General features: G+C 49.7%; 3 non-coding genes across 3 annotated transcripts; 1 reads left to right on the top strand and 2 right to left on the bottom strand.

Annotated features, from left to right (window-relative positions):
- Nucleotides 1-200: 200 nt before the first annotated feature.
- TRNAQ-UUG lies at nucleotides 201-272 on the bottom strand. The gene has a single exon. It is a non-coding gene; the product is annotated as a tRNA-Gln (tRNA).
- A 6338-nt stretch (nucleotides 273-6610) lies between these two features.
- Nucleotides 6611-6683, top strand: TRNAK-CUU. Its single transcript has one exon. It is a non-coding gene; the product is annotated as a tRNA-Lys (tRNA).
- Nucleotides 6684-19803: 13120 nt separating this feature from the next.
- Nucleotides 19804-19877, bottom strand: TRNAT-AGU. The gene has a single exon. It is a non-coding gene; the product is annotated as a tRNA-Thr (tRNA).
- Nucleotides 19878-23856: the final 3979 nt, after the last annotated feature.

Below are 23856 nucleotides of genomic sequence, written 5' to 3'. Positions count from 1 at the left end.
CACAGGAATCTCTAGCCAGACTGTTAAGTTCTAGGACCCCAAGCTATAGCCGCCAGCCCATTGAACCAGCCAGACCAAAGACCTATCTCCAGTGGGCATCAGTCACCCAGCAGGAGGGAAAAACCTCACTCTCTACCTGAGAGAAGGTAGCCAAAAACATTGGGCTCCACGGCTTTGTAGCAAAGCAATATGTCGCCACAAGGTCCCACTGAGATTTGAACTCAGATTCCAGGATTCAAAGTCCTGAGTGCTGCCCATTACACCATGGGACCTGCTGCTATTTTGTTTTCTAGACCCCTGTGACTCTTGGCTGGTTTGCACTCTGCACTTATTGCTTCCCACCATCAGCTTCTTCTCGCGGGACTCTCTCTCCTCCTTCAGTGACTGTGGTCCTGCACTATCAGATCCGCGGTCCTGCCCTGAGTCCCTGCATCCCCCTGCTTTGTCTCCATTCACTGCAGGCTGCAAAAATGTCAGGGGAGTCTGCTCCTCCCTTCACTCGATGCTCCCGCTCATATCAGCCAGCTGGAGCCTCGGGCAGCTGTCACTTGATCCAATCGTACAGTCACACGCTGACTGGCTCCCCTGCCTGGATGCTCTTGTGGAAATCCCACAGGTGACACTGCAGGACTTTGCACTGTTGGTTTCTTTAATGTTGTGGTGTTTCCCCAGCCGCCGGAACAAAGCAGCCAACTCCTCCCTCACCGACTCCCATCAATCCCCCTGGCTGCCATAGAACCCTCTGATGCTTTCCCGTTCTGCCAACACCTCCAGGCCTCGCCCCCCTGCTCCTTTATCTTGCAAGCTCTGGCTGTTCAGCTTCAATATCCTCTGCTCTGGGTCAGGGAATTGCCCACATTGAGCACACGGTGAGAGCTGCGTGATCCGAACAGTCCATTGGCTCCACCCTGCACTGGGGTGTTGACGTGCTCTCCTTCATGTAAATCCGGTCAGTGCGACTCCTGGCCTGTCCCCGCAGAAAGGTGTATCCCCTCTGCGGCTGGTGTGAGCTCGGGTCAGAGGAAGAGCAGGCTATCGTCCACCCTCCACTGGTTCCACTGTGCAGAAACACGTCCTCTAAGCCAACCTCAGTACAGACCTGCGCCAGGTAGTGCTCATCATAGAAGAGTTTCCTCTGACCGTCAGGAAAACAGGACCAGCAGTCCTCAGGCCGGTGCAACAATTGAAATCCCCCCCAACACCAAACACCGTGCAGTCTAGAAGAAGGGAGCCAGTTCCTTCATAGAACTTTCCTTTCATGCCTTAATTGGGGACCATACACACTAATATAGCAGTAACCAGTGCCATGGAGCACAAAGCCACCAGTAATGCCCTCCCTGGTTGGAGCTCCAGCCCCTTCTGTACTCGCACTGCGAATGTGAAGAACAAGACTCCAACCCCATCATTCTTCCCTGGCCTGGAGGACCAGAGAGATGGGCCCTTCCTCCAATCACCCTCTGCCCATCAAGCTACCCTAGACTTGTTAATGTGCATTTCCTGAACACCCACCATGTCCAAGTCCAGCTGCTCCAAGACACTGAACATCAAGTGCCTCCTCCTGGGCCCCCAACTCCCTTCCACATGGCCACTTTCACACATGCCCCTTCCCTGGTACTGCCCTCCCTCAGCTGCACAGAAGAGTTTTCATCCTCTATACCTGCCTGTCACTGCCCAGCACCGCCTCTAGCACTCTCTTCCTGCCATATTGGGTCCACCAATAACTCATGTAGGAGGGACAGCTCCTGTCCCTCATTGTTAAATGTCAGGCCAGCCAATTAGGGGCGGAAGCCCACAATATCTTTTTCTACTGCAGAGCCCAAGCTCAGGGACTCACCTTGGGTGCAGGGACCACTGTGCTCCCAGAAAACAAGCCACCACTGTGCAAAGAGGGATGAAAGGGCCTGCCAAAGCCTGGGATTGAACCAAGGACCTTTAGATCTTCACTCTTCCAACTGAGCTACTTTGGCAGCTGCATGGTAATATTTTGGCCTGTTGCTTCTCTGTCTGGGATATTTTTGCAGCAGTTGCACACAAAAAGGACGTCATTGTCAGCGGCCCATGAAGACAAGACTCGCTTTTGCCTGCCTTGCTCAGCTTGACTTGCTGCCTCACCCCGTTCCTGCCCTAGTGCCCGGGTTGACCTGGTGGTGGAAGGGAACTGGGGGGCCAGTAGTGCGGGGAGGAAGTTGAGCTGGACCCTGAGCTAGACTAGACCCTGGCGGTGAGAGTCTGGCCACCACTTGCCGCCCCACCCTGTTGTCCTGGCTTCCCCCACTGGGTGTCATTTCGGGAGGGACGTGGAGCTTCTGCCTCCCCTCCCCGATTTTCACACCGCAGAGGAGTGCGAACAGGAAAACGAACAGCTGCTCCACACCCCCACTGGAGGAACCCGGCTCCCTTAGCTGCTCCCCCTGCTCCCCCCCAGCTGTGCTACTGAGTGGAAGCGTCCTGTGCCCATCACACAGAGCTCGATTAATCAAAACCCTCTTCTGCCAGCACCGGGCCTCCTGCTTCTTACACTGGGCCTGCAAGCGAGGGGGCGACTGGCACAGCGCCAAGAGTCTAACCTGTGAGGCAGGAGGCGGCTGATGCCCGCAGCCTGCTGGGGAGCTCCCAGAAGTTATTAAGGGACAGAGACTCCTCAATGCCCTTAGTAACAAGGGTTTGGGGGTCACCGAGGCTAGTAAGGGGGTCACTATGTCTGTCTGATAACCCTGGGTGTCAGGTCACTGTGCAACTTTGGTCTAGAGGCTCTGATCCCAACAACCGACCAGCAGCCCACAGCCTCCCCCTGGGTCTGCCCCACCTGGTTACTCCTTACAGGCCGACCTTACCACCCTTCCAGCCCCGGATTCACACCCTAATCATCCTACTGCCACTCAGAGCCACAGCCGTGGAGGTGCTGAAGGAGGGAGGGGTGACTCTAGGGTGGGGTTCTTCTCTAACGATGGCTGGCAGAAAGGTGGTGCTCAGCTCTGTCAGCGACCTGCCCAGTTGCCTCGCTGCCAGGGGATGCAGACATTTCTGTAAGGCCATTAAATGGGTATTTGGCTTCTGAGTGAATGTGAGAAATGTGCAATCCTGAGAGGGAATTTCCATCCTTCTTTTTACTGCACTTCAGGACCCCAGTGTCCTAATGGATAAGGCTTTGGCTTCCTAAGCTAGAGAGTGTAGGTTCAAGTCCCATGCAGGGTGAAAAACTCTTTTCTTCTTGTATATTGCAAAGAAGCCTTGGTGTTATTTTCACCAAGGAAGCTGGGAGACGTTTGAACCCAAAGTACCGGATCTTGGGAACAATCCCCCAGAAACGGCATCTTCCACTTCACAAATGCTTTCTAAACCCATCAGTAGCAAACACTTAATACTAGTGTTTGTCTGAGAATAGAAGGAAGGGGAGTGTTTACTCCGACACCTCAGTGAGTGACACAGACAGAAAGAGCAAGGCTGTTCTGAAAGAGAATGGATCTGTCTGGAGACAAAGCAGAACCTGAGAATGAGCAACAGTGTGAAAAGAAGAACTTCAAATGTGTGTTAGGTGTTAGTTAGGTTGGTCTGACAAATTTCAAGAAAATACCAATGCTCGTAGACTGATGCGGACACTGGCTGCTTCTGATATTTTACTGACAGTTCATTGAGAAATATTTTCCTTAACTATGTTATGGAATATTGGGTGGGCTATGAAGGCACCATTCCTCCTGCTTTCGCCCTTCGAGACAACACGGCTACATGGCATGCGGCCAGTGCTCACCTTCCAGTCAACTGCTAGAGAAGACAACACAGACAGGGATGGCAGCAGGGCAGACTGGAGCTCCGCGGAGATGGTGGGACCAGGTCTCATCAATGGGGAGGTGGCCACCCCAGCATGCACAAGGCTGAGCCAGTAAGTGCGGCGTGTGCTCCACGGTGCCCCTACTCCCTGCATGTGGTGGTGGAGGGCAGTTACTGAGTTCGGTTGGTCTGGCAAATTTAGGGCTTGGCTACACTTGCAGAGGTAGAGCACTGGGAGTTAACCCACAGCAGGGAAACCACTGCCGTGTGTTCACACTGACAGCTGCAAGCGCACTGGAGTGGCCACATTAGGAGCTCTGGCAATGCCACAGAGAGCAGTGCAGTGTGGTAGCTATCCCAGTGTGCAAGTGGCTGCAACGTGCTTTTTAAATGGGGGGCGGGGGTGGAGTGTGACAGGAAGTGTGTTGTGTGTACGTGGGGGGAGTGACGGTGTGTTTGGGGGGCTGAGAGTGTGTCAGCATGCTGTCTTGTGTGTTCGGACAGCAGCAAACCCCCACCTCCCCTCATACACACTCACAACAGCAGCATTCCACACTAATGGTTGCTTTGTCCCGGAGCAGATAAGCAGCCGGCTGTCAGAAACTGAGCTTTGAAAGGGGATATCCGCATGCCTGCCGCCGATTTCAAAACAATGACCAGAGTGAGCACTTGACTTCAGGGGATTATGGGACATTTCCTGAGGCCAAACACAGTGCAGTGATGCAACACGTCATCCACACTGATGCCCGGGTATTTCAGCAGGGCTCAGCGAGCTTTATACTTCTCATGGAGGTGGATTACCAGGAGTGCTCCACCTACAGAGCCCAGGTGCTCCATGTGCCTTGCGAGTGTGGACACCTCAGGAGTTAGGGCACCCGGGGCTGCTTTAATGGGCTCTAACTTGCAAGTGTAGCCAAGCCCCTAGACTATGTCACTTGTGTGACTTACTTGTGCTATTGTAATAAATACAATAGACGTGCAATGGTCAGAAATTGCACCAGCAGAGAAGTATATTAAAGGGAAACCCTAAGGAAATTAAGAGTTTAAATTATCCTCCACATGTCCCGTGTCCCACTAAAATGAATCCAACCCACAGGGCATGTGGGCAGAAGTATCGGTGTCAGGATGCTACATTGTTAGCACAGTAAATGAAGCTGCAAAATAAATGATGCTTAAATGACCTCACTCTATTTTTTTACAATCCGGTATTAAGAGGTAATAGATACAGATGGACACCAGGCAGGGTCGTTTGGAGGATGAAGCCTTTATGCTTCCATCTCCCACCACTGTCAACTTTTAGCCAATTAGGACAAGTCAGCAAATAAGAACAACCTCAGGTCTCAGTAACTGCTGCAGGTAGCAAAATCCTACAAGGAGCAGTTTCTGGCACTACACCTGCCCAGCTCTGCTCCCTGGCTCTTCTTGGGCTCCTGCTCTCTCCTTAGCTCTGCCCCACTCTGGCCCAGGCAGTTCCAGCTCCCACGGAGGATGGGCCCCCCTGGCCTGGTGAATCCCTCATTACACTGCCTGGCCTGTCAGTGCGGCTAACTTGGAGCTTTGGCCTCTCCCCATTGCCCAGGGGACTGTCAGTCTCAGGGTCCTGATTTCCCATTGGCCCTTCCCCCTTCTATTGAAACTAGGAACTAGCCAACCAAAACCCCCACTAAGCTTTAGTAAGGGGCCAACAGTCCCTTACATGAGCCGGCCCCATGAGGGTCACTGATGGCTAGAGAAGGCAGCATGAGCTGGTCCCATGGTGTAATGGGCAGCACTCAGGGCTCTGACTTCTGCAATCTGAGTTCAAATCTCAGTGGGACCTTGTGGTAAAGCCCTGGAGCTCACACTGCTCCACTTCCCTGTCTCCAGCTCTGCAAGAGCAATTTTTTCCCCTCCTGCTGGATGGGTCAGGGCTCTAGAACTGACGCCTGAGGGTTGGGATTCTCACGGCTTCACCTGGTGTCCACAAGTCTGGCACTTGCCCCTGTGCTTGAAGGAAGCAGGGCTGGGCAGGTGGGAGCCCAGCACCTCTCCTCATCTGGGCACCTAGTGCAGAGGCGGCTGGTGCTGACAGCTCCAAGGGAAGGCTTAAAAGCAGCGGAGGTCAGGGCAAGAGGAGGAGAGGACCATGATTATGTGTGGCCAGCAGACAGCCACAGGGCCAGCCTGCTCCCTGCTGTGCTGAACCCCACTGAAGGCCACCCACAGACCGGTATGCAGCGCGGCTGCTGATGTTTCTCAGGTCATCTACTGAGGGGGGCTGAGACACTCTGGGCACAAGAAGTTAAGTTCCCAGCGACAAGTGAGACTTAATTGTATGGAGCCAGGTGCAGGGCTTTGGCAGGGAGGCTTGGGCATGGGGGATTGAGGTGCAGCGGATGGACCGGCTGTCAAGGCACAGAGATTTAGTCTCCCTGAGGAGGAGGAGGGGGAATCCTGCTGACAGGCAGTGGCTGTGCAGTCTCCCTCGGTCGGCAGCTTGTGGCCGGTGTACACAGTGCAATGCCACATCTGGCGACAAAACTGCCCTGTTTTGGTGACAAAATAAAATGACTTCGATGAGAGGTCTAGAGCTTTTTGCAGCAAACTTAAAGTGACAGAGTAGACGCTGCTGTTCATTATATCACCATAACTGGCCTCCTCCAGTATCCCACAATGCCCGCCGTGAACTCGCCTGCCCTGCATTCCTGCTACAGAGCCATGGGCCCCTCCCCTTTCATCGCTCTGAACCTGTAGGGTTTTTGTCCTGGGACTTTTTTTGCCTCTCTTTTGCCTGCCTGCTCACTCTTGCCTGCACACTGGGATAATCACTCTTGTGGTGAATGGTGAAGATGTTTCCTAACAAGCCCAGGTAGCTCAGTTGGTAGAGCATCAGGCTCTTAATCTGAGGGTCCAGGGTTCAAGCCCCTGTCTGGGTACTCAGCTTTTAAGTTGCCTTGTGTGCCAGGAGCCAAACTCTCTTCACAGCCACACAGGGAATCCCAGAAGCTGTGGCCATTTCCTGGAAAGGTTCCTTTCCTTAGCAAGCAGGAGAGAGGCCTCATCCACAGGAGCAGGCCTAGAACATGCAGTCTCTGGCTGGCAGGAAGCGCTGTGGGTCCAGGTGCTGAGAAAGCCCAGAGGGGGAGCAGCAGAGATGGGGGGGAAGGGATACAGAGAAGCAATGAGGACAGAGGGCAAGTGTACAGGGGGCATCTGGTCTGGCTATTGTGGGGAACTTGCCTGGTTTATACACCACCCTGGTGGAATTGGCCAGGGGAAGGATCTGATTCCCCACCCCCTTACCCAGAGGCTGCCTGACCTCAAGGACTGTTAGGATACAGATATTCAGGCCTGTCTGCAAAGGCCTGTACTTTAAGAATTTAGGTGTATTTTTATCACTTAGCTAGTTATAAAGATATAAAAGAAAGAATAAAAAATCACCATCTGTCTGTGTAATGGCCTTCTCTTACTGTGACAGTCTGAGGCCTGGTTCTTCGGCTAAGCAGCAAAGGCAGCCATAAGGTGGGAAGTGTATGGTCACATCCTCACATTCCCAACTAGTCACATTGAACTAAGCTGCTATTGGGCTGTTAGGAATACAATCCTGTCCTGATATTCCTGTCACCTCCAGAGAAAGGGAAACTTAGTTTGGTAGCATCCTGTCTGGCAAGAACTCACTTATCAATAGACCCAGCTGGAAAACCCTTATGTCTGTATAGATGTAGTTGTGAAATCCTCCCTTCTGTATTGTTTTGTATGTTTATTTGCATGGTCTCTGTCTGGTTCTGTGATTGTTTCTGTCTGCTGTATAATTAATTTTGTTGGGTGTAACCAGTGAAGGTGGTGGAATATAACCATGTTACACTATATTAGGACTGGTTAGTCTAGAGAAGGAGTGAGGGTGCCAGGCGGCGCGGCGGTCAGGGCCACGTGGTGAGTGTCCCGCCTAAGCACTGGCTGCCCCACTTCTCTCTCCCGCCACTCCCTCCCCTTCCCCTCCGCTAGACCGGGCGCGCACTCTGCAGCACAGGGAGTCCCCTGGCTCCGGCCACCCTGTAGGGTTTTTTTTTTGTTTTTCCCCTGCTTTGCCGGCCGCGACGTTGTTTTTTCCCCCCATCCCCCTGCTTTGCTGCTCCAGCCCCACCGTTTTTGTGTTGTCCCCCACCCCCCCACTTTGCTGCTCCAGCTGTGCCATGTCCCTCCCCCCCAGCATTGCTGCTCCAGCACCACCGTTTTTGTGTTGTCCCCCGCCACTTTGCCACTCCAGCCACGTCGTGTCCCCCCCCACACCCCCACTTTGCCGCTCCACCCGTGCCGTTTCCCCCCCCCCTGTTTTGTTGCTCCAGTGGCCCCACCCCATTTTTTTTGCTTGGGGTGGCAAAAAAGCCAGAGCCGGCCCTGCCCACACCTGACTCCTGCCATCTCTACCGGGGCCTGACAAGCTTTACTTGTGTTTGGATTCTGCAAAGCAGAGGAGCAGGTGAGGTTTTCCTTGCAAGTTGTGTGTGAGTCAATCTTTGGCCAGGTCTGCACTACAAAGTTGTTTCAGCAGAATTATATTGCTCAGGTGTGTGAAAAACACACAACACTCCCTCGGTCGGCAGCTTGTGGCCGGTGTACACAGTGCAATGCCACATCTGGCGACAAAACTGCCCTGTTTTGGTGACAAAATAAAACGACTTCGATGAGAGGTCTAGAGCTTTTTGCAGCAAACTTAAAGTGACAGAGTAGACGCTGCTGTTCATTATATCACCATAACTGGCCTCCTCCAGTATCCCACAATGCCCGCCGTGAACTCGCCTGCCCTGCATTCCTGCTACAGAGCCATGGGCCCCTCCCCTTTCATCGCTATGGGAAGTTCTGACAGCTGAGCCTGCTGCTCTGCTCCGGCAGCCAGGAGCAAATCACTGCCGTGGATGCTGCTCTCTCCCGCCCTGCGAACACAGAGCAGGGTGGCGGGAACTTCCATACATTGGGGGGGAGCACCGGCATCCGAACTGTGATGCCCCCATGACACCCCTTCTATCAAGGATGCTCTTACCTTCTAAACAGGGACAGCTGTTTTCTAGTAAAATCAATAAAAGGGAAGGAGAAAACTCAAAAGAGGTTCCCCCTGGCACTCACGTACGTGAACCTGAATACTCTGTCAGTCCTCAAAGAGAGACCTCGAGAAGCAAAGCCACAGGGGTCTCTGAGGTTTCCCTGCCCCTCGCCCCTGTCCTGCCTGGCTGATGTCAGCATCTCTCTGTGAGGTCACCACCTCCCCACCACCTTTGACCAATAGTCTGAGGTCCTGCAAAAGGCCTTTGTGATGTCACTGCCACACCCCTCCCTTGCTGTGCTAATGTCCTGCCCCTGGCCAGGCACTTTGGAGGTTTGAGCTACTCCCTGTGGATCACCCCACTCAAGGAGCGTTCGTTCTAGGCAGCAAGCCGGCTAGACAGGAAAACATCAGACACTGCTCCCAATGCTACACTCAGTTTTTCAGAAATTAGTCAACTTTATGGCCAGAAGAGACCATTAGAGCATCTAATCTTACCCTCTGCATATCACAGGCCTCCTGTATGACACAATAGCTACTTTTGGGGCAAACACATTCCAGAAAGGCATCTAGTCTTCATTAAATGATATCAAGAGATGGAGAATCCACCAATTTCCTTGGAGGCTCTTTGCTGCCCCAGCTCCCATTTCACAACGTCTTTTCCAAATGAGGACACCAAAACTGGAGGCAGTATTCCAGTATCAGTCTCACTGATGCCGTGTCACCTCCTGTGATGTTATTGACATAATCTGTAACTGCATAGATCACCATTGGGACCACTGTTCTATATTTGCAGCCAATATGTTAGAAAGGTTGTCATGTAAGGGGTCTATGGAGAGGTTCTGATTGGCTGATTATAATGATGCTATCTCTAGATGTGTATCATTTTTGTAGTTGACGTTATGAATATTGGCTCTATGCTGCCCGTATTTCAAACTTGTGCTATGCTTCCAGGGAACTCCCCAGCCATACAAGTTGGTGTCAGTTCTGCCTAGCTTGCTTGATGGCCCATTAAGGACCATCAGCTATACAATCTGCCATTGAGAGAAGGCAGATACGCCTTGTGCCTCAGCAAGGTATGCAGGGACCTGCCTGTGGCCAGAACTCTTAAGTTTTTCTATGCCACATGCTGCATAGAGTGTCCTTGAGACAAAGAAAGCAAAGACCACATGGCAAGAGACTATACAAGGCTGATGCTTCATCTCCATCTTGTCTTCAATCCTGCTTCATACCCCTGGAGGGACTTTGCTACAAACTGAAGCTCTAGAGAAAGGACTGAATGACCCATCCCAGCTGTGGATGGACTCCAGAGACTTGATTTGAACCTGCAGTTTATTCCATCACTGCTACAAGCCTGAACCAAGAACTTTGCCATTACTGAATGTGAAGGGTTAAAATCCATGTGCATTTTGTATAACAACCTGGTCTATGGATTGTGCCAGCTCTTTTCCAGACCCAAAGTCCAGAGTATGGTCAACGGACCAGAGGCCTAGCAAATCGTGATCAGCTAAGAGAAAGCTGGGTAAACAGAAAGCCTTGCTTGCTAAGATAGGCCTGGTCAGCAAATTGCCAGGTTTTGGAGCTAAGAACTAAAGAATTGTGTCTTGTTCAGAGCTACAGATTGAACAAAGAATCCCTGTTCCTATTGTGTTAGTCTCTTCTATAGGGAGACGTTCTTCCCACAGATCTAGCCTTGAGTTTATGAGAAGTTGGCACATGTCAGTATAAGATACGACATCCTTCCACCTCCCTTCCCAGGGACCATGTAGTAAGTTTTTTGGCAGAAGGGGGTTGTAGTGAAAGGAAGTTTGAGAAACTCTGGCATAGAGCATCTCCATTAATGAGCTGCAGTGACATAGACTCAATGTTTGAAATGTTGACATGTCCTTAGCCTCTGAATACGTCTAGACTTGGTGCACTGTGGGTGATAATAATAATTGGTGCACTGTGTCTGTGTGTGGTCTGACACTGAAAGTACAACCATGAAGATACCACACACCAGCCTTGCCTTGCTGGAAAGAATCAAGCCTCCACTGAAAGACACTCATGGTTTTCTAGCCCAGCTCCCTAAGCCCTCAGCCACAACCACTTAACACAGGGGCCTTTCTATACTCTGGTTCTGTTCTCACTGAAAGGTCATTTCCAATGGTTTGCTCAGACCAGCTTCCCCAGCACACTCACTGCTGTGCAGCTCTGTACGTGTGGCCATGGCTGAACAGCAAGAATTCCTGCCCATTTCCCTACTGGCTGGAGCATGGTTAGAGTGTGTTTGTGGTTAAAGATGTTGCTGTAGATTGTTCATTCCCTGCCTTGGCAAATCAGACAGTCCCTTTTCCCGTCGTATCGCCAGCACCTCTGTGAGTCCAATAGCAGGGCAGGTTTTCTCTGGGCACTGAGATTTTTCAGGGAGTTGGTGGCTCCTTTCTTTCCTCACCCTGGAGTAAACTCAGCTTTTTATTCCATCCTTGATAACTCATGGAATAACAACAGCAGCATGAAGAGGAGAGGGAATATCTCACTGCCGGGGGTGGTGGGGGAAGGTGGACACGTCCCCTCTGTCTGACCATTGCCATTGCAGGAGAGAAGGTTTCAATGGAATCGAATGCCCTGGCTCAGACAAGAGACACAGGGAGGTTTTGCTGTTCTTGGATCTGTAGAAAGGAAATTGTGTTTCTGTGTGAAAATGGGGAGGGAAATGAAACACCCATATGGTGGTGCCTAAGGCAGAAGGGTCCCCTAATGGATTAGAACAGGACACGTGTTGCGTCTCGGTGCCTCTCAAGCGGGCATGAACAAAGCTCTTCAGTCAGCATGATTGGCAGCTAAGTCCTTTATTTCTCTCCAGCATATTTCATTTATACAATTAATGCAGGCAATCAAGCAATTGCTAATTGGTTAATAATGTGCAGACAGGCACAGCTGTAACTTCATTGGCTATTTAACATCCTGGCCAACCCTTTAATTTATTATCCTGTTATTGTCTCCCAGCAGATAAGAACTAGCTTCATCCTTGAAACTTGCATGTCAGTTTCTCCCACTCTTATGCAAAACAATCCGACACTTCCCCCCTATTCTCATAATAAAAAAAAAGGAAGGCACAGCAAAACAATCCCAACTCACAATATCAATACTACATACACACAAGCCAAAGCAAAAGGCAAATAAAAACACCAGCTATCTAACTAAACCATAACAATATCTTCCGCAGTACCCTGCTCTCACCTATCACATCCCCCCTCCAGGTAATGCAAGTGGCCCAAGGGGCCAGGAGGGTTCTGCCAATGTGCAAACACCCACAAAGCAGATTTCCAGTAAGGGCCTCCACTGCAGCAACATGGGGCAGCAAGCAGAAGGCCATTGTATTTATGGCACTCTGCGCCAAAATCAGCCAAGGCCGGACCCACTTCGCCGGAATCCACCTGGCTTACTGTCTTCCCATTTCCCATGCACCGTATCTGATCCAGTTAGGCCACCTGGCCTTTGCCTCGCTCTGGCAGTTCCCTACTTTCTCATAACAACATTATCTCATCCCTCTGTTCTCGTAATTACGCAGCTGTAATTTTCCACCAAGGCAGCATAGGGAAATTCTCCCCTCTATTCCAAACACATAAAAAATTAACAATAACCAATTAAGCAAAACAAAACTAAAAGCCAAATAATGCTTCCTCAATCTATAAGGCTTATCCATAACCATGCAATTTATAAATAATTACATGGTACATTAAATGCTATACAGCTAACACCAATTTTCTGTAATATCTAAAAAACAAAAACAAAACTACCCCTACTGGGCAATTAATTATTACTTAAAATATACCAAAACCCTATATAGCTAGCAGGCAAAACAAAAAAATTACTTCATCAGGTAAATTATTTACATTAATACAATTGCTTCCTAGCTTACTCCTAAAATTTAAAGCTAATCACAGCTTAAAATTTTTTACTATTAGCTTTTAATTTTAAACACTAAAAAAAAAAAAAACATCACCACTTATATGCCCTTAGCCTAATACAATTACAATTACATAGCACAATATACAATCTTTAACTAATGCAACAAAATATTTATGGCCAAACAATTGCAAACTAATTTCTTGCCTAAATTTATTTACAAACATTTCAAAACACCAAAAACTTTTCTCTAAGCATTTTTACAAAATTCAACCTTTATTCCCTCTGGCAACCATAGAGTTAAACTTTTAGTCTCGCTACGCCCTCAAGAGTTTTTCAGCCAGCTTTTCAAGCCTTATCTGTTGCCTGTTCGCTTGGGCCCGATCCTGTTTTTCCTTCAAATTCTCTATCTATTGCGTGCCTGCCTGGGCCCGATCCATATTTCCTCTCCAAATACGCTGTCTATTATAATATAGGCCACATCTAATATCAAGCAGTCTACAACAGCCAATAATCAGCACATAACACAAAATTAACAAAAAATCTAAATAGACTAACAAAGACACTTTACATAAAAATTCTTAGGGTCACATAAATTCAAAGCCATTCTCCCAAATTACCTAAATTTATGCCTAAACAATCCACAATTCCCCCCTTGAGAATACTCAACAAACCTTTTGGCTGAGTTTTCTCAAACTTAAAAAACAACAAACAATTAAACTCTAAAAAGCTGGGGTAAATAATTTCACATTCATCCTCCCCATGAACCCAGCAGGGTTCGGTATGTAAAAGCCCTCACCCCCCAACTCAACCGGTTTACATGCTGGGGAGGGGCACTGCAAATACTCACACTTCCAACCAAACAGTGTCCAAATATATCTCTACAACCCCAAATCAAATGGTACTCCTAATATATCTGTAAGGGCAGTGGGCTATCCTGGTGCTCAAAATCACTCCGAATGGCCACCAGCTGGCCATTCAAAAATTCAAACATACTAGCTCCCACGGCAATGCTTTCTCAGCCTCAATAAAAGAAGGACATATCATTTACAATCCAATTAGGGTGGGCTATACATACTGAAGGATTTATCCAAAACACAGGGCGCAGCCTGTAGAATAAACCCAAAATCCAATTAATATCACATTTCTCAGCAGGAGTCCCAAATTTCTTCCTGCCAGTGTACAATTCTTTATCTCTTCACCAGGATCAGTTCTCAATGTCTTTTTAGTCAGGAATTTCTGGACTTTGGCAATGTCAATACTGTAAGTGTTTTTTCTCCTTTTTCACCACCGTTGTGGTTCAGCTTTTACGGGGGAAATATCCAGAACGTGGGGGCTGCAGCGGACAAGGGAGAAATTAGCCAGCACGTTACCTTGTCCTTTATTGCTGCTGTTTAAAAGCACAATGGAACTAAAAAAAAATTAGGCCAATCATCAGTAGGAAAATTCTCCTGATGTGAAGGGGTCTTTCTGCAGTAAAAATCATGGGTCCAAGCAGTCAGTCTTTTTGTAGCGTTTCTTTACCCATAAAAAAAAATCTAACACATTCCGGTAATGCCAGGCCGAGTTTTACAGCTATTCCAGCGGCCTGAGCACAGTCAAGCCCCCCCCTTTCTCTTGGCCATTCGCCAAGTCTTAGTTGCAAGCAATGTCCTTGGCTGGGCCAAAAAAAAAGGAATGAGCTTTCTTGCCTTGTTAACTCATGCTGTTCCTTTTCCTTCCCTGCTTGGCTTCTTTTAATCTGTAAATCCTGTGTCAGCTATCGCTGCTCATACCGGAGAAGCATAATGGTTTTCCCAGCACTGTCCCAGGCTCAAACCTCCCGTCCAGGGCTCGCTTGCAGCGGAGCACCTCCTCACGTGCCTCTGCCTGCTCACGACCCTCTGCCTGTGCCATGCACTCCAACGTCTTCCCGTCCAGGGCTCGCTTCCAGCGGAGCACCTCCTCGTCCTGTGCCCGAAGGCCGGTCAGGAGGAGCCTCCACAACTCCCCCTCTCTTCTTAATAAGTGAATCAGTGCAGCAGGGAAGATCTTTTCCCTTTGTCGGTTCATAATGTGCAAATAAAACTTCTATGTTATCTTTTCTTCAGCTGATACAGCGGTACTCATATCTGAGCTTGGGTGCGCCTCTCTTTTCGGACGCTCGCCCCTGAGCTCAGACGCGCGTCTCTGTTGGACGCCCGAGGGCTTCTCCGGCACTCTCCCCTGCGGCTCCCAGCCGCTCACCGCGTCTCTGTTGGACGCCCGGGGGCGTCTCCGGCACTCTCCCCTGCGGCTCCCAGCCGCTCACCGCGTCTCTGTTGGACGCCCGGGGGCTTCTGTGTTATCTTTTGTTCCGCTGATGCAGCGGTTCCCATATTAGCCGCTCACCTCTGAGCTCAGATGCGCCTCTCCTTTGGACGCCCGGGGGCCGGCCCTTCTCCAGCACTCCCCGCCGCGGCTCTTCCGCCTGGAACAGGCCACCGAGACTAGGCCACCGACACTTTCAGCATTCGATACGAATCACGTCGGATAGGCACTCCCCGCCTCTGGGCTCAGGCTCCTGGCCGTTCGCCTCTGGGCTCAGGCTCCCGACACTATCATGATTCAATACGAATCACGTCGGGGTCACCATTTGTTGCGTCTCGGTGCCTCTCAAGCGGGCATGAACAAAGCTCTTCAGTCAGCATGATTGGCAGCTAAGTCCTTTATTTCTCTCCAGCATATTTCATTTATACAATTAATGCAGGCAATCAAGCAATTGCTAATTGGTTAATAATGTGCAGACAGGCACAGCTGTAACTTCATTGGCTATTTAACATCCTGGCCAACCCTTTAATTTATTATCCTGTTATTGTCTCCCAGCAGATAAGAACTAGCTTCATCCTTGAAACTTGCATGTCAGTTTCTCACACTCTTATGCAAAACAATCCGACAGACACGTTCTCAAGCAGCACGTTTCTTACTTTGCCCATCTGTCAATCTTGATTATTATCGATGGAAATATTTTGCCATTGGGTTGTGTGTTTACACAGAAATTGACATTTACCAACAAACACGTAATTCTTCCAGTCCTGCCGAGTCTGCCCTTGGTGAGTTTAGAGGGACACATTCCCTCTTCCCACTCCCCATGCCAGGCCTGGACTCTCCATGCTGCCCACTTCCCACACAGCCGGGATCCTTCCCTGATCTCCCCTCAGAGCTCTGCCCCCCACCCAGTGGCGTAGCCAGGTTTTCAGCATAGGGGGAGCAAAAAACATAAAAAGGCGCCCCCCCCTTGGCTCCCCCTCTGGCCACGCCCCCTTGGCTCCCCCTCAGACCAGACCAGACCCTCCACCCGCTCACCTTCCCTCCTGCGCTGCCGCCTGTCCCCGGCTCCTGTCCCAGGGCTTGGGTGTGTGTGCACCGGCCGGCAGGTGACGCTTCCATGCCAGCCTGCTGCCCCGCGACTCCTCCAGCCGTGTGGTGGGCAGCGCCAGCTGGCAGGCGCGGCTTCCACACCGGCCTGCCGCTGCCGCCCTATGGCTCCTCTGGCCATGCAGCCAGCAGACGCTGCTTCTCTGCCTGCCAGCCTGATGGGAAGTGGCTGCTTCTGCTGAATCCCGCCAGCTATGCTACTGCCCCCACCCCCACTTCTGGGATCCCCTCTGAACACTGTCCAACTCCCCTGCTGGCAGGATCCCTTCCCATTCCTTTCATTTCCTCCCTCCCTTCTGAGCAAAAGCTCTGGACTGTTCCCACACTGGGAATTGAACCCAGGCCGCCTGGGTGAAAAAACAGGAATCCTAACCACTAGACCATATGTGACTTGCACAGATACTACTGCATTTACACATTCACTAACCCATTCACATATTCACATTCAGGTTTCAGAGTAGCAGCCGTGTTAGTCTGTATCCGCAAAAAGGACAGGAGTACTTGTGGCACCTTAGAGACTAACACATTTATTTTAGCATGAGCTTTCGTGAGCTGCAGCTCACAAAAGCTCATGCTAAAATAAATGTGTTAGTCTTTAAGGTGCCACAAGTACTCCTGTTCTATATTCACATTCAGTAACATTTAAAAGTAGCCGTTCAAAAAACTTCAAAAACAGACTTCAAAGCGAATCTGCAGAGTTACAATTTATTTGCAAACTTAACATCATTAATTTGAGCTTGAATAGGGACTGGGAGTGGCTGGCTCACTACAAAAGCAATTTTCCCTCTCTTGGTATTGACACCTCCCCATCAATTATTGGGAGTGAACCACATCCACCCTGACTGTATTGGCCTATAACACTGGTTCTCCCCTTGTAAGGTAACTCCCTTCATGTCATGTTCCAATATATATTTATGTCTGTATCTGCAATTTTCACCCCAAGCATCTGGGGAAGTGGGTTTTTGACCCACGAATGCTTATGCCCAAATAAATCTGTTAGTCCTTAAGATGTCACCGGACTCCTCACTGTTTTCGTGAAATAAAAGCAAAATGCATTCTAAGCTGATCTTAACCCTTTCAATGCCCTTACAAACTTAGATGCTTCTCACTACAGGCTGGCTGGTTGCTTTTCAGCCAGGCTCTCCCCTTTCATCAGCTCTTCAGTCACTTGGTGTGGTGATGGCTGTAGGTGGAAGAGAGAGATAAAGCATAGCGAATGTCTCTCCTTTTATCATGTCCTTTCTTCCCCATTGGCTTTGTGGCTCTCTTCAGAGTCAGGTGAGCATCACTGCGTCTCTCCAAGCAAGGCTGAGCAATTCCCCGTGTGTGGCCTCATGCAGGTGATGGCTGATTCCCCCAACTTACAGCATAGTGACAACCACACTACACAATTCTCATAACTTCATATGCATGAATGGTATACATAGATCGGTAGAGAAATGACTTTCAGCAGATCATATCCTTTCCCCTGATATCTTAGAAGTCATGCTCTATATGTAAGATCATGATTATATGAAAATGAGGAATATGGGGGTTACAGCCCGCTCCCCCAAAGGTATAGAATGTCACACTGAGATTCTATTTTCATTTATAAAAGCAGCAAAGAATCCTGTGGCACCTTATAGACTAACAGACGTTTTGGAGCATGAGCTTTCGTGGGTGAATACCCACTTCGTCGGATGCAAGACTTGCATCCGACGAAGTGGGCATTGTGATAGACCCAGGCCAGGTGGGTACAGCAGAATAGCAGAAGGCAGATATACTGGCCACTGGATTAACAGTTTTCTGTTCCCTGACTGACCAGAGCAGGGGTTGCTCCAGGCTAATGAGAACACCTGACTCTAATTAAGCTGTAAAGAGTCAGGTGAGGCCATTCAGTTAATGTGACCACCTGACTCTAATTAAGGCCCTGCTGATACTATAAAAAGGGCTCACTCCAGTCAGGCAGGGAAGAGCCAGGGGAGAGGAAGTGCGGCTGAAGGGCTGGTTACTGAAGACACCCTCAAACCATCGTTAAAGAAGCCCTAAGGTAAGGGTGAAGAAGGGAGAAGCAGGAGAGCTGTGGGGAAGTGGCCCAGGGAAATGCAGCAACTCTGGCAGTGAAAGGTTGGCTGCCAACAACTGCTACCATTAGGGTCCCTGGGCTAGAACCCGGAGTAGAGGGTGGGCCCAGGTTCCCCCCAACCCACCACTACAGGAACAGCTCCTGGGAGGGGAAGTCAGGTCCCTGTCAGGACAGGAGGCTGAACAGAGACTGTGGGAGTTCTCTCACCAACCTCCTTGCAGCCTATGATGAAAAGGGCTCAGTAGGCTGTAACTCTGGCCCTAGACAGAGAAGGGCTACGTGGAGGGTCGCAGTGAGCCACTGAGGCAGCATAAACCACCTAGAAGCACAGGACCCAAGGGAGCAAGGTCAGAGCTCTGCCACAGTATTCACCCACGAAAACTCATGCTCCAAAATGTCTGTTAGTCTATAAGATGCCACAGGACTCTTTGCTGCTTTTACAGATCCAGACTAACATGGCTACCCCTCTGATATTTTCATTTATGTAACCAACTTTGACCTCTCTGCCTAACACTTATAATCACTTACAATCTATCTTTCTGTAGTTAATAAACTTATTTTAATGTTTTATACTTACTTGTGAAATTGTCCAAAGTGCTTGGGAAAGCTGCTCAGATTAAAAAGGCTGGTGCATGTTCACTTTCTTTTTGAGGAAGGGGTGAATTAATTAATGAGCTTGCACTTTTCAAGAGGTTTTGAGCAGTGTAAGACGGTACATTTCTGAGGTGCAAGGCTGAGGGCTGGGGAGATATGCTGGTGTCTCTCTATGTATAATTGAGGAGTGATTTACAGAGCTTTCATGCAACTTAGTTGGGTGCATTGCTGCATGTTGTTGGCTGAGTGATCACAGCACATGGAGGGGGTTTTGCTGCTTGTCACTAGTGCAGCATTGTAAGACACAGCCCAGACTGGAGAGAGAAGAGGACAGAGCAGTTCCACAGTTTGGGCTTGTACCCCACAGATTCCACCACACAGAGATCCTGCTGTGACCAGTCATGGTAATACTGTGCTTAGTGCTCTGCTTTGTAGCTTCAACAACTGCACATGCAAGATGAGTTTCAGTGACCTTGACTTTGTTTCCACATTTTGACAGTTGTCAGCAAAAAGACCCATTTCTTTTGCAAGCATTTGTATAGCTAGCCAGAGTCGGGCTTCTCCGTTAACAAAAAAGATTGACCAAAAGGTGACAAGAGGAGGCACGTTCAGCAAGGCAGCACTGGATGCTGGATCCTGAATCTGCTCTTTATCCAGCAGCTCTCTTGGCAAGCTCTGCCATGGTGCCACGCTCTGGGACTTCTCCCCTAACTGCTCCATTTTTCATCAACAATAACATGAAAGGTGAAAGGACAGTAATTCTCCATTTCCTGCAAACCCTCCAGAGAACCCTCTAGAAGGGGCTCTGTGCACAGATATCCCCAGCGAATCGCATGGGTGCCCAACACAGCCTCTCCTGTCACAACATATTGCAGCTGGAGCAACCTCCTTGCCAATGCCAATAGCCTTTTGATCAACTCCAGACTGAGGATTTGATTCTCTCCAACGCTCCGCTGGAAAGAAGCCTTTTCCCTTCACAAGCAATTACTTGGATCGTCAAGGGAGGTCTCTTCTGTTTCCTAGAAGGACACAGGAAAATGTGAGCAGAGGAGACAACAGCTATAGAACAAGGAACCACTGGGAGTTGAACCCAGGATCTCCTGTTTACTAGACAGGTGCTTTAGCCAGCTAAGCCATGGCGCCTTCCCCAAAGGAGCATTTGCAACCACTACACTTGATGGTCCAAGACTACACCTTCAAATTCCAAAGTAAAAATGTTCCTCATTTCCATCAAGACTTGCAGACCTTGAGCAGGCTGCCTCAGTGTACAGAAAGCCACAGCTGAGCTGACAGAGGGCTTCTAACATGCGCTTCTCCCACAAGCTGCTGTGATCAGATACTGATTAGTGCTCTGTGTTCCAGTCACAGCAACTTCAGCTCAACTCTGAGTCATGGTAACCTTTCCATCAACTCCAGACTTACCATTTAACACTTTCCAAGACTTAGCTGCAAGGAAGGTTCTCTGTGTCTTGAACAAGCACTTACAAGGATTGTGCAGTGAGGTCTTTTATTTTTATGAGAAGAAATAAAAGAAAGGAGCCTGACAGAAAAGCCAGGTTCCGCAAGGAAGAACTGGCAGGCCAAGCCAGGATCTCCTGGTGAGTAGGACTGCTCTTCAGCCAATTCTGCCCAAAGATCACTATCTAGAGGCCACTTCCCACAGAGACTGATTATGGTTACAGACCCATCCTGAAATTGGAGCAGGATATTTTAAAGCTTATTCTCACAGTAAAGCAACACAATTCAACCATGTCGGCACAGAGGAGAAAGCACTCCTTCATTTCACAGTTATTGCTACTGATCTCACTGACAAACTTCCTTTTCACAGGGCTGCTCCCAGCACTTTAGGGAGTTTTTCCTCTTCTCCCTTCCAGCTGTGGTGACGGGACTGCAGCAGCTCCCCGGATGGCCAGCTTTGCTCTTTCACTTACAGCCTTCACTTCTTTAGATGAAGCTGTGCTTGCCACCAGTTTAATCCATAGCTGAGACCTCAGGTACCAGCAGCTAGTTACAAAGGCTCAATTCCCATCACCATCAGTGGGAGGTTATCCTGGGCTGCCAGGGCTGTAGGATTTGGCCCATGGACAGTCAAGTGGTTACAGCAGCTACATTCTTACGTGGTGAGTCCTGCAGCCTATTACCAAACTGCTCTGCCATAGTCTGCAGGGCGGCCTGACTTGCTGAGAATCTGGCAGAGGAGAGACCCTGGAGTAGAGAAGGAAAATGTCCTCAGCAGTCACAGCCGGCAGGAACAGCAAAGACTGAGTATCAGACACACTTTTTCACCAGGACAATAAATGTGCACAACCCCCTGATATATTCTCATTTCACTCCCCCTCCCAAGGAAGCCCTATTCTGCTCTATTACACTCTCATGGGATGAGAGGGAAGGTCCTCTCATGGGTAAATAACTGGTTACAAGGTAGGAATAAATTGTGAGTTTTCAAAATGGAGAGAGGTCAATAGCGGTGTCCCCCAGGAGGTCTGGGACAAGTGCTATTCAACATATTCATAAATGATCTGGAAAAAGGGGTAAACAGCGAGGTGGCTAAATTTGCAGATGATCCAAAACTACTCAGGAAAGTTAAGTCCAAAGCAGCCTGCGAAGAGTTACAAAAAGAGCTCACAAAACTGGATGAAAGGGCAACAAAATGGCAGATTTGTTGATAAATGCAAAGTGATGCACATTGGAAAACATAATCCCAACTATACATATAAAATGACGAGGCCAAAAATAGCTGTTGCCACTCAAGTGAAGGATTTTTGGAGTCACTGCGGATAGTTCTATGAAAACATCCACTCAGTGTGCAATGACGGTCAAAAAAGCAAAGAGAATCTTGGGAATCATTAAGAAAGGGATAGAGAATAAGACAGAAAATATCATATTGCTTATGGCCGACCACATGCATTGGCCTCCCCTCAGGCAGGGGACTTATAGGCCCTTCTGCCAGTTGGTGTTGGCAGCAGCAAGGTCTGGGTTCAATGTCTAGGGGAGGAGAGCAGCAGGGAGGGAGGAGGAGAGAGAGTCCCGAGAGCAGAGTGCAAACCAACCATCTGAGGGTCTCATAGGAGTCCTGCAATAACAGTAACTCCAGGTCCCATCAGGGCCGCCGGGTTGGGGGGAGTTTTTGGGGGCTCCTGGAGCGGGGTTCTTCACTAACTCCAGGAGCTCTGGAAAACTCTTGTGGGGTCCGGGCCTCCAAAGATTCTTCCGCTCTGGGTCTTCGGCGGCAATTCGGCGGCGGGGGGCCCTTCATGAATGAAAAGTGACTTCATTGAAGTGTTGAAGGGCCTTAATGGAGAGAAAAGATTGGGTATGAAAGGGCATAACAAGACCCAATGGCTGGAAGGTGAAAAGAGACAAATTCATATTACAACTAAGGCACAAATATTCAACAGCGAGGATGATTCACCACAGGAACAAGCTACCAAGGAAAGTGGTGGATTCTCCATCTCCTGATGTCATTTAATGAAGACTAGATGCCTTTCTGGAATGTGTTGGCCCCAAAAGTAGCTCTTGTGTCATACAGGAGGCCTGTGATATGCAGGGGGTCAGATTCAATGCTCTAATGGTCTCTTCTGGCCATAAAGTCGACTAATTTCTGAAAAACTGAGTGTAGCATTGGGAGCAGCATCTGATGTTTTCCTGTCTAGCCGGCTTGCTGCCTAGAATGAACGCTCCTTGAGTGGGGTGATCCACAGGGAGTAGCTCAAACCTCCAAAGTGCCTGGGCAGGGGCAGGACATTAGCACAGGAAGGGAGGAGTGTGGCAGTGACATCACAAAGGCCTTTTGCAGGACCTCAGACTATTGGTCAGAGGTGGTGGGGAGGTGGTGACCTCACAGAAAGATGCTGACATCAGCCAGGCAGGACAGGGGTGAGGGGCTAGGGAAACCTCAGAGACCCCTGTGGCTTTGCTTCCGCAAGTCTCCTTCTCCAGGTCTCTCTTTGAGGACTGAGAGAGTATTCGGGTTCACGGACGTGAGTGCCAGGAGGAACCTCTTTTGAGTTTTCTCCTTCCCTTTTAGTGATTTTACTAGAAAACAGACGTCCCTGTTTAGAAGGTAAGAGCCTCCTTGAGGGAAGGGATGTCCTGGGCGTGTCACAGTTCGGATGCTAGTGGCCCCCCTACACTGTAAGGAAGCTCCCACCACCTGCTCTGTGTTCGCAGGGTGGGAGAGAGCAGCCATTCCATGGCAGTGATTTGCTCCTGGCTGCCGGAGCAGAGCAGCAGGCTCAGCTGTCAGAACTTCCCAGAGCGATGAAAGGGGAGGGGCCCATGGCTCTGTAGCAGGAATGCAGGGCAGGCGAGTTCACGGTGGGTATTGTGGGATACTGGAGGAGGCCAGTTATGGTGATATAATGAACAGCAGTGTCTACTCTGTCACTTTAAGTTTGCTGCAAAAAGCTCTAGCCCTCTCATCGAAGTCATTTTATTTTGTCACCAAAACAGGGCAGTTTTGTCGCCAGACGTGGCATTGCACTGTGTACACCGGCCACAAGCTGCCGACCGAGGGAGTGTTGTGTGTTTTTCACACACCTGAGCAAAATAATTCTGCTGAAACAACTTTGTAGTGCAGACCTGGCCAAAGATTCACTCACACACAGCTTGCAAGGAAAACATCACCTGCTCCTCTGCTTTGCAGAATCCAAACACAAGTAAAGCTTGTCAGGCCCCTGTAAAGATGGCAGGGAGTCAGGTGTGGGCAGGGCCAGCTCTGCCTTTTTTGCCGCCCCAAGCCAAAAAAAATGGGGTGGGGCCACCGGAGTAACAAAACAGGGGGGAAAAAACGGCACGGGTGGAGCGGCAAAGTGGGGGTGTGGGGGGGGACACGACGTGGCTGGAGTGGCAAAGTGGTGGGGGACAACACAAAAACGGTGGGGCTGGAGCAGCAAAGCTGGGGGGGAGGGACACGGCACAGCTGGAGCAGCAAAGTGGGGGGCGGGGGACAACACAAAAACGGTGGGGCTGGAGCAGCAAAGCAGGGGGGTGGGAGGAAAAACAACGGCACGGCCGGCAAAGCAGGGGAAAAACAAACAAAAAAAAACCCTTACAGGGCGGCCGGAGCCAGTGGACTCCCTGTGCTGCAGAGTGCGCGCCCGTTCTAGTGGGGGGGGGGGGG

This window comes from Mauremys mutica, unplaced genomic scaffold (genome assembly GCF_020497125.1).
Source record: "Mauremys mutica isolate MM-2020 ecotype Southern unplaced genomic scaffold, ASM2049712v1 Super-Scaffold_100466, whole genome shotgun sequence".
NCBI lineage: Eukaryota > Metazoa > Chordata > Testudines > Geoemydidae > Mauremys > Mauremys mutica.
The sequence above is the reverse complement of the archived record's forward strand: the minus strand, read 5'-3'. Positions and strand labels throughout refer to the sequence as shown.